The sequence below is a fragment of the Odocoileus virginianus genome, chromosome 8, assembly GCF_023699985.2.
Source record: "Odocoileus virginianus isolate 20LAN1187 ecotype Illinois chromosome 8, Ovbor_1.2, whole genome shotgun sequence".
In the NCBI taxonomy this organism is placed as follows: Eukaryota; Metazoa; Chordata; class Mammalia; order Artiodactyla; family Cervidae; genus Odocoileus; species Odocoileus virginianus.
In genome coordinates this window covers 19,157,382-19,165,543 of record NC_069681.1, presented here as the reverse complement: position 1 = coordinate 19,165,543, position 8,162 = coordinate 19,157,382, and the positions used below count along the sequence as shown (strand labels likewise).

Sequence of the window (8,162 nt, the reverse complement as noted above, 5' to 3'; positions counted from 1 at the left end):
CTTTGTCAACTCTGAGTGAGCTTTGGCTAAACACATATAAGGCCTAATGACTTTCAACAGGGAACCACCATTAGCTCATTAATCAAAAGCCAATGTATATATAAGATATTCTGCTTTCATGACAGTTGTAGTCATATACAAATGCTGTGTGGGCTGGGTCACTATTAGGAAATGTAAAACATGTGAAATTCGGGTACATCATTTCTAACGGGCAGTCAATATTTATGGTAGCTGACTAAAGAGACTTTACTTCAAATAAACAAATGTTTAATGTTTCCATAAAAGTGTAGACATGACCCTATTTAGTAAATGTGCTAATAGATTTCTGTTCATTATCTCCAGACCAATGTTTAGATATAGTTGTTTTAGAAACCAGTGCAAATTTTAGAACTGGATCTCAAAAATCTTTTTAAAGTTTTTCAAAATGTTTGAGGACAGCTTGGTTTTATGAATATATAAGAACTGGTACTTTTCTGAACCATTAAATTGCCCTTTCAAAATTTAGAATTCATTTTCAACAATGTTGTACTTTTAAATATATATATATACATATATATATATATATATATATTTGCCAGTGCAAAAAGTTCTTAGATTTGCCATTGGATAGGTTCAAGTTTTATCATACACTGGAAATGTCCCCTCCAATCCACTGACCACCAGCAAGAGTGGCCAATTTTTTCCACAGTGTTACCCAGTGGATTTTTCTGCAATGATGGGAATGCTCTATAGCTGTTCTTCTATGTTAGGGTAGCCACGAGCCACTTATGCTTTTGAGCACTGATGTGGATGGTGTGAAAACCTGAACAAATCACTGTCTTGCTGAAATCCCTTCAGTGGTTCCCAACAACGTTTCAAAATTTAAAATCCTCAGCTTAGCATTCAAAACCAAGATGAAGTGACCCCAGCCCACCACTGTGTGTGTGTGTGTGTTAGTAGCTCAGTCATGTATGACTCTTTGCAACCCCATGGACTGTAGCCCGCCAGGCTCCTCTGTCCATGGACTTCTCCAGGCAAGAATACTGGAGAGAGTTGCCATGTCCTCTCCAGGGGATCTTCCCGACCCAGAGACTGAACCCAGGTCTCCCGCACTGCGGGCAGATTCTTTACCATCTGAGGCACGAGGGAAGCCACTGCCCCCTACTAGGTCCCTGCAACTCCAGTCTCTTGGTCTTCTTCCTGCCTCTGCAGCATGCCATGCTCCTTCCAGCCTCAAAAATCAGACAACAGGGTGTTTCCTCTGCCAGGAAATTGTTTCCACTCCCCATCCAATACCCCTCTCACGTCCTCCTTTCCTGGACAAAGCCAACTCATTTCTTAGATCTCCTCCTCTTCTTGGCTCACATGTTCATTCACTCATTTAGCAAGTTTGTTGAGTTCCATCTATGAGCCAGGCATTGTGCTAAATGTTGGTGAGGGTCAGCAAAGATGACAGGACAAGAGACAGGCTCTGTGTCCTTGTGGAGCTCTTAGTCTAGTTAGGATGACAGATTGTTTAAAAACACCCCAATGAGAGCAAGTTGTGATAGCATCTTAAGTCAGGGGTCTGAGCTGAACCAGAGAATAATCGCTGGTGGGGAGAGGATTCTTGGAGAAAATGAGTTTCACTGAGACCCTGAAGGAAGAAAGGAGCCACACGTGTGAAGACGAGGCAGAGGGTGCTGGAGAGCCCTTGTGACAGCAAGAATTAACTTGTTCCTGTGATGGCATATTTCCTTGAGGTGCGTAAGGTCCATGAGGGCAGGGACCCGTCTATCTTGTCCTATTTCCTCACAGCACAGAGTCTGGGGCATAATCAATGCTCAGTAAGTTCTTGTTAGCAGATGAATAAGCAAATTTTTTGAAGTCTAAAAATTAGAATAATTGCTGTAGAATAATTATGAAAGGAAAATTCATCAGTGAATATTAATTATGATTTCCTTTGGCTTAGAAAGGTAGTTTTATCTAAAGGTTTTACACCTTTCAAGGACAACTTATTGAGTTCAAATAATAATCCCTCAAGAATCAAGAATTTGTTGATACTCTACGAATTCTTAGAATGTCTTGGTGAAGTGACCACTCATTGATTTTCATCTTCTGTGCCCAAATTCCTGCTAGTTATTAAATTATTTACTAAATTAAGCCTCACTGAGGCCATGCCTCTCATTCGTCCTCCAGATCCCCTCTTGGCTATTCCAATAAGGAGCGAGTCAGGGCACACTGCACACTGGGTTCACACTTCAAGTCTCCACCTACACTATTCCAAACAGATAGCATTTATAGATATGATGTAAAGACTGAAAAGGTACAGCTCATGTTGTAAAAAAGATAGCCTGATAAATACATTTTTTAAAAAAATCAGTTTTAGGGTGTGGACATGGTTTTCAGCAAAGAAAGCCCTAGTCTCTATCAATCCTTAGGGTTGTGATAAAGGAAACAGACTAAGTTGCAGTCAGAGAGATTTAGATTAGACATAAGAAATAATTTCAGATCTCTGTAAGACTTTCAGGACTGCCTGGGGATTTTGAGAATCAGAGCTTTGCTGAAACAGCTTAGATCCTAGCCTACTTGGAACTAGAAGGGATTAGCAATGTCACAGATGTCCTTTGAAATTTGAGATTCTGTCCACCAACTCTATAAACCTGATCTTTATGATCTATTCTTTACTGATCTTTACTGATCTACTCAGAATCTGCAACAAGGAAAGGACGCTGAGGAAGAGAACAAGAAAGCTTGGCCATCAGTCCTCATAAGAGCTTATGACATAAGAGATGCTAGTGGTACCTGAGCAGGACCAAGGCAACCAAGGCTCTCGGGGCCAATGATGCAGGGGAAGGTGCTTCTTCATCTGTTTCCAGGTTATTTCTTTCCATCATCAATAAGCATTTGTAGAGGAGGATCACTCACATTCCACACTGTGTAAGGTGCTCTACAGAATGAATATAGGAAAAAATACCATCATTGCTTATTCTTAAAATGTGTACAATCAAATTTGAAAAGGCCCACACATAAGAAATAATTAGAAAAACATAACACACCAACCTAGATAGCATATTAAAAAGCAGAGACGTTACATTGCCAACAAAGGTCCGTCTAGTCAAGGCTATGGTTTTTTCCAGTGGTCATGTGTGGATGTGAGAGTTGGACTGTGAAGAAAGCTGAGCACCGAAAAACTGATGCTTTTGAACTGTGGTGTTGGAGAAGACTCTTGAGAGTCCCTTGGACTGCAAGGAGATCCAACCAGTCCATCCTGAAGGAGATCAGTCCTGGGTGTTCATTGGAAGGACTGATGCTGAAGCTGAAACTCCAATACTTTGGCCACCTCATGCAAAGAGTTAACTTATTGGAAAAGACCCTGATGCTGGGAGGGATTGGGGGCAGGAGGTGAAGGGGATGACAGAGGATGAGATGGCTGGATGGCATCACTGACTCGATGGACATGAGTTTGAGTAAACTCCGGGAGTTTGTGATGGACAGGGAGGTCTGGCGTGCTGAGATTCATGGGGTCGCAAAGAGCCGGACACGACTGAGCAACTGAACTGAACTGAACTGAACTGAACACAGCAATGGATGAGGCTGAGCCACAGCAAAGCGTGTGGGCTCACCAGCAATGAAGAGGGGGTTATAAGGATTGTTGGGGGTTGCATGGAACTTGAACTGTTGTAGAAGAGTGGAGGGCATTTCAGATGTTTGCTAAATGGGGGCTAAAACTGGATGAGAACTGTTCCTGAGTATCAGAGAATTTTGCTGAATCTGTCATAGTGCAGATATTTTGGAGAGTAAGGGAGGTGGTGAAGTGGAATAATTGATTAGTGGTATATGGTCACAGAATGCTTTGAAAATCAGCCAGAGAATTCTAGACTTGAGGAGGAAGGGAAAGAAGGAAAGAAGCAATGTGTGTTCTTGAGTAGGTCAGAGATATATTGTAAACCACGTTTCCAGATTAGTTTGGTAGCAATTTTTTACAATCAAGTATTTATATGGATTAGGTATAAAATGGGATTCCCAGGTGGCTCAGCAGTAAAGAATTTTCCTGCAGTGCAGGAGACGCAGGGGACACTGGTTCGATTCCTGGACCAGGAAGATCCCCTGGAGGAGGGCATGGGAACCCGCTCCAGCACTCTTGCCTGGAGAATCCTATGGACAGAGCCTGGCGAGCCCAAAGGGTCGCAAAGAGTCGGACCCGACAGAAGCAACTGAGCGTGAACACAAGGTATAAGATGAAAGGTCCACATGCATGAAATCAAAAGTCTACTTCTTTTTTTCTGTTAAAATATAAAATTTTGTTGTTAAATGACCACTCAATTAATTTAAAACACACCTACGGAAAGAAGGGCAAGCGTAATTGGACGGAACTTATCATCAGTCAGACGACATCTGCGGAGCTTTGACCTGGGGCTTAGAGCCCTTCTGAGTGGTTGGTTCTTTAGATTTTCACTGCACCTGAGCCCTATTTCAAGAAAAATAGCAAAAATCATGTAAACAGCTAATTTGGTCGATACGAAAAATTCGGACTTTTTAAATACAGAATTTTGTGCTCGCTTCAGCAGCACATATACTAAAATTGGAACGATATAGAGAAGATTAGCATGGCCCCTGCGCAAGGATGACACGCGAATTCGTGAAGCGTTCCATGTTTTTTCCAAAATAAATGTTGAATAAAATGTTTTCAAGCCAAAATAAATAAATAAATAAATAAATAAATAAATAAATAAATACAGAATTTCGACAGTTTTATTCTCAATCCCCAGCATAATGCACGCGTTACACTCCCAGACCACTGGGGAAGGGCCCTGGGGTTACCCTGGAAGGCTGCGTGTCTGCCTCAGGCAGAGCCCTGAACTGAGGGCAGGGATGTGAGGTCAGTCCCAGCTCAGGTTTTTCTCAGTTGTTCTCCTGAGTCTGGCCCCTTCCTCAGTCCAGGTTTCTTCTAAAATTGAGGGATGTGGAGATAGATAAACTGAGAAAGTGCGCTTTAGCACAAATGAATAAAAAATACATTTATTTATGTAACAAGTGTTCTAGTTTGAGCCTGTGTGCTGTGCTTAGTCGCTCAGTCGTGTCCGACTCTTTGCAATCTTATGGACTGTCGCCCTCCAGCTCCTCTGTCCAGGGGGTTCTCTAGGCAAGAACACTGGAGTGGGTTGCCTTGCCCTCCTCCAGGGGATCTTCTCGACCTAAGGATTGAACCCAAGTTTCCGGCATTGCAGGAGGATTCTTTACTGTCTGAGCCACCCCTTCCTCACTCCAGGTTTCATCTAAAATTGAGAGGTGTGAAGATAAACTAAGAAAGTGGGTTTTAGCAAGGAGATCAAATCAGTCAATCCTAAAGGAAATCAGTCCTGAATATTCATTGGAAGGACTGATGTTGAAGTTGAAACTCCAATACTTTGGCCACCTGATATAAAGAAGTGACTTATTTGAAAAGACCCTGATGCTGGGAAAGATTGAAGGCGTGAGGAAAAGGGGACGACAGAGGATGAGATGGTTGGATGGCATCACCGACTCAATGGACATGAGTTTAAGTAAACTCTGGGAGTTGGTGATGGACAGGGAAGCCTGGCGTGCTGTAGTCCATAGAGTCGCAAAGAGTCAGACACGACTGAGCAACTGAACTGAACTGAATAAAAAATACATGTATTTATGTAACAAAGGTTCTAGTTTGAATCTAGCCTGATATATTTTATGGCATACTGGAACATACTTGGCGGGTGGGTAGGAAGAGTCTAGTTGGATGAGGATAGAACTCTCTTGGGAGATAAACCCATTTTTAGAAAGCCAAGCACATGCTTGGTTCACAACCAGATCTCTAGCCCTGGAGAATACAGACAGCACGGAGTACACTCTACCGTTCAGAGCGTCTTGGCCCAGCCCTCATGAACTGCTGGTTGAATTCTAGGAAAAATTCAGAGACACTGGAGTACAAATTGCTCAGAAGACCCCTTAAATCAGTTAAGTATTTTCAACTACAAGGAATTAAAATCCCTGACTCAGGTTGGCATAAACACTAAGAAAATTTTATTATACAACTAGAGCCCAAAGGCAGGACTTACCTGGTGGCTCAGACACTAAAGAATCTGCCTGCAATGCAGGAGACTCAGGTTCTATCCCTGGGTCAGGAAGATCCCCTGGAGAAGGGAATGGCAACCCACTCCAGTATTCTTGCTTGGAGAATTCCATGGACAGAGGCAAGTTACAGTCCATGGGGTCAAAAAAGAGTCAATACGACTCAGCGACTAACACTTTCACTTTCACAAGGGTAAAGCAGCATCACTTTTATCCTAGGACTGGTTCTGTTCATGCTCACAATTTGGCTGCCAGTGGCAATGGAGTTATACACTTCGTGGTTTAGACTGACAGTGGCTGGGGGACTGCCACTGACTTGAATGAATCTGGTTCTATCCTTGGTGATCTAGGTGGTAGTTAAATCTCGATATGTGTGAAAGGGAGAGTGGGTTTCTAAAAAGTGTTTTGGTTCTATAAGATACTAATGAATATTCTGCAGGCAGTGGACATTTTGTATGACCCTGATCCAGTGTCTGGGGAGATGGGGAGCAGAGAACAACTCCTAAGTGGGTGAAAAAACTTACTGTTAGGGTCCCAGAACACAGGGGTGTTGACAAGTATGGGTGTCTGTGATAGCTTTGTAAGACTTGAAAGGCCATATCTTCCTCAAATGTCCACATGTAGTTTTGGGAATTTTTGGTGGTTAATATTCTTTAATATGAATCGACTTTATTCACTGCTATTGATTTGGGCAGAAATTACATGTTCCATGCAGCCGGAAGGAAGGTGCCTACACGAAGTTATCAACTCTCCATGAAGACTGGAGACTATACCAAAATGTACAAATGATGGCTGGAATTTGAGATGAGTGAAAATTCAAGAAGTACATTTGGACGGGCCTCTGGGGAACTGGCTAAAACAAAGAAAGGAAGATATTTATAACAATGGTTCTTCCTTGATTCATAGTATAATTATACTTCACGTCATGAATCCAGCTTATTTCTTGATAGGTGGGTTTGAATTACAGAAATTCTAGCTCAGCTTTAACCTCTGCTGATGGCATCATTTTAATGTTAATGCCTATTGTTATATGCCTCCTTTCTTTACCAGCAAGACCTCCTTGAGCTTATTAGAGAAGCTGTGTTCCCTACCTCTTTCAAAGCATCTACTTTGCATGTAAACAGGGAGCTTGGCTGTGGTGTAACTGAATTTCTAGGCACAGAAGTGTGGTTTCCTGACAGAAAATGAAACTCTGTCTTGAGTCCTTATGAATCCAACATGCATGCTAACTTCTTTTTTAAACTGTACATCAGACACACACCGAACAATCCTATTCTATTCCAAAGGAAAAAAGAATTAAACTTATGCTACATGCCTGTAAGGCATTTTAAAGTTAATCGGGCTCTTTGGGTCTAATTTAATTTGTGTAAGATTGCTGTCGATGATTAGAATAGCTATTTAAGATTTTTGTTAACAGTCTATTACGTGGACTTAATGGAAACACTCCAAAGCCAGTCTGTTCACTTTCCCCTGTCAAATTCAGGTTACAGAGCCTTCAAAGATGTTGAAAGTAGACATCAATATGAAAAGGGGATAGAATACAAATTAAAATCATAAATGTACTTACACTGCCAACGTTGAGCTTTGGTTAAAAACATCTGTCACATAAAAGCAAACATTCAGAGCTATTGTGTCTTGTAACAATTGTCTTTATTTTTCATATCTTTGGCATTTTCATCATTTTGTGTTACTGCTCCCTTTGGCATTTTCCTTATGAATGATGGCTTTCTTTAACATCACTGATTTCTCTACACAAACAGCGTTTGTAAGGCTTTGGTACCAAAACTACAAGGCGAGTGAATCCTAAGTATGGCTGGAATCCCAAGGGTCTCATAGAATCGAAAAAGTCCATGGATTGCTGCAAAGCACTTGAATAAAGTGGGTGTATTTAGCTTGTTCGAGCCATATTAAACCAAACTAGCGCTTTGATTTCCCCTACAAGGTTGCTTTTCATCATTTACATTTGTACACCTACCATTCTTACAGACATAAAATGACCATGAGAAACACTTTAGTACAATCAAGGACATTTCAGGATGTTCTTAAGACTCCTGTTGCTTCTTATCATCAAACATTTTTTTTTCAGATTAAAGATTTCATTTCTCATATTCCTTTGT

At 41.5% G+C, this 8,162-nt stretch overlaps 1 non-coding gene across 1 annotated transcript; it reads left to right on the top strand.

Moving 5' to 3' along the window:
* Positions 1-4,513: 4,513 nt before the first annotated feature.
* Positions 4,514-4,620, top strand: LOC139036398 (U6 spliceosomal RNA). The gene has a single exon (XR_011489190.1). It is a non-coding gene; the product is annotated as a U6 spliceosomal RNA (small nuclear RNA).
* The last annotated feature ends 3,542 nt before the right edge of the window (positions 4,621-8,162 follow it).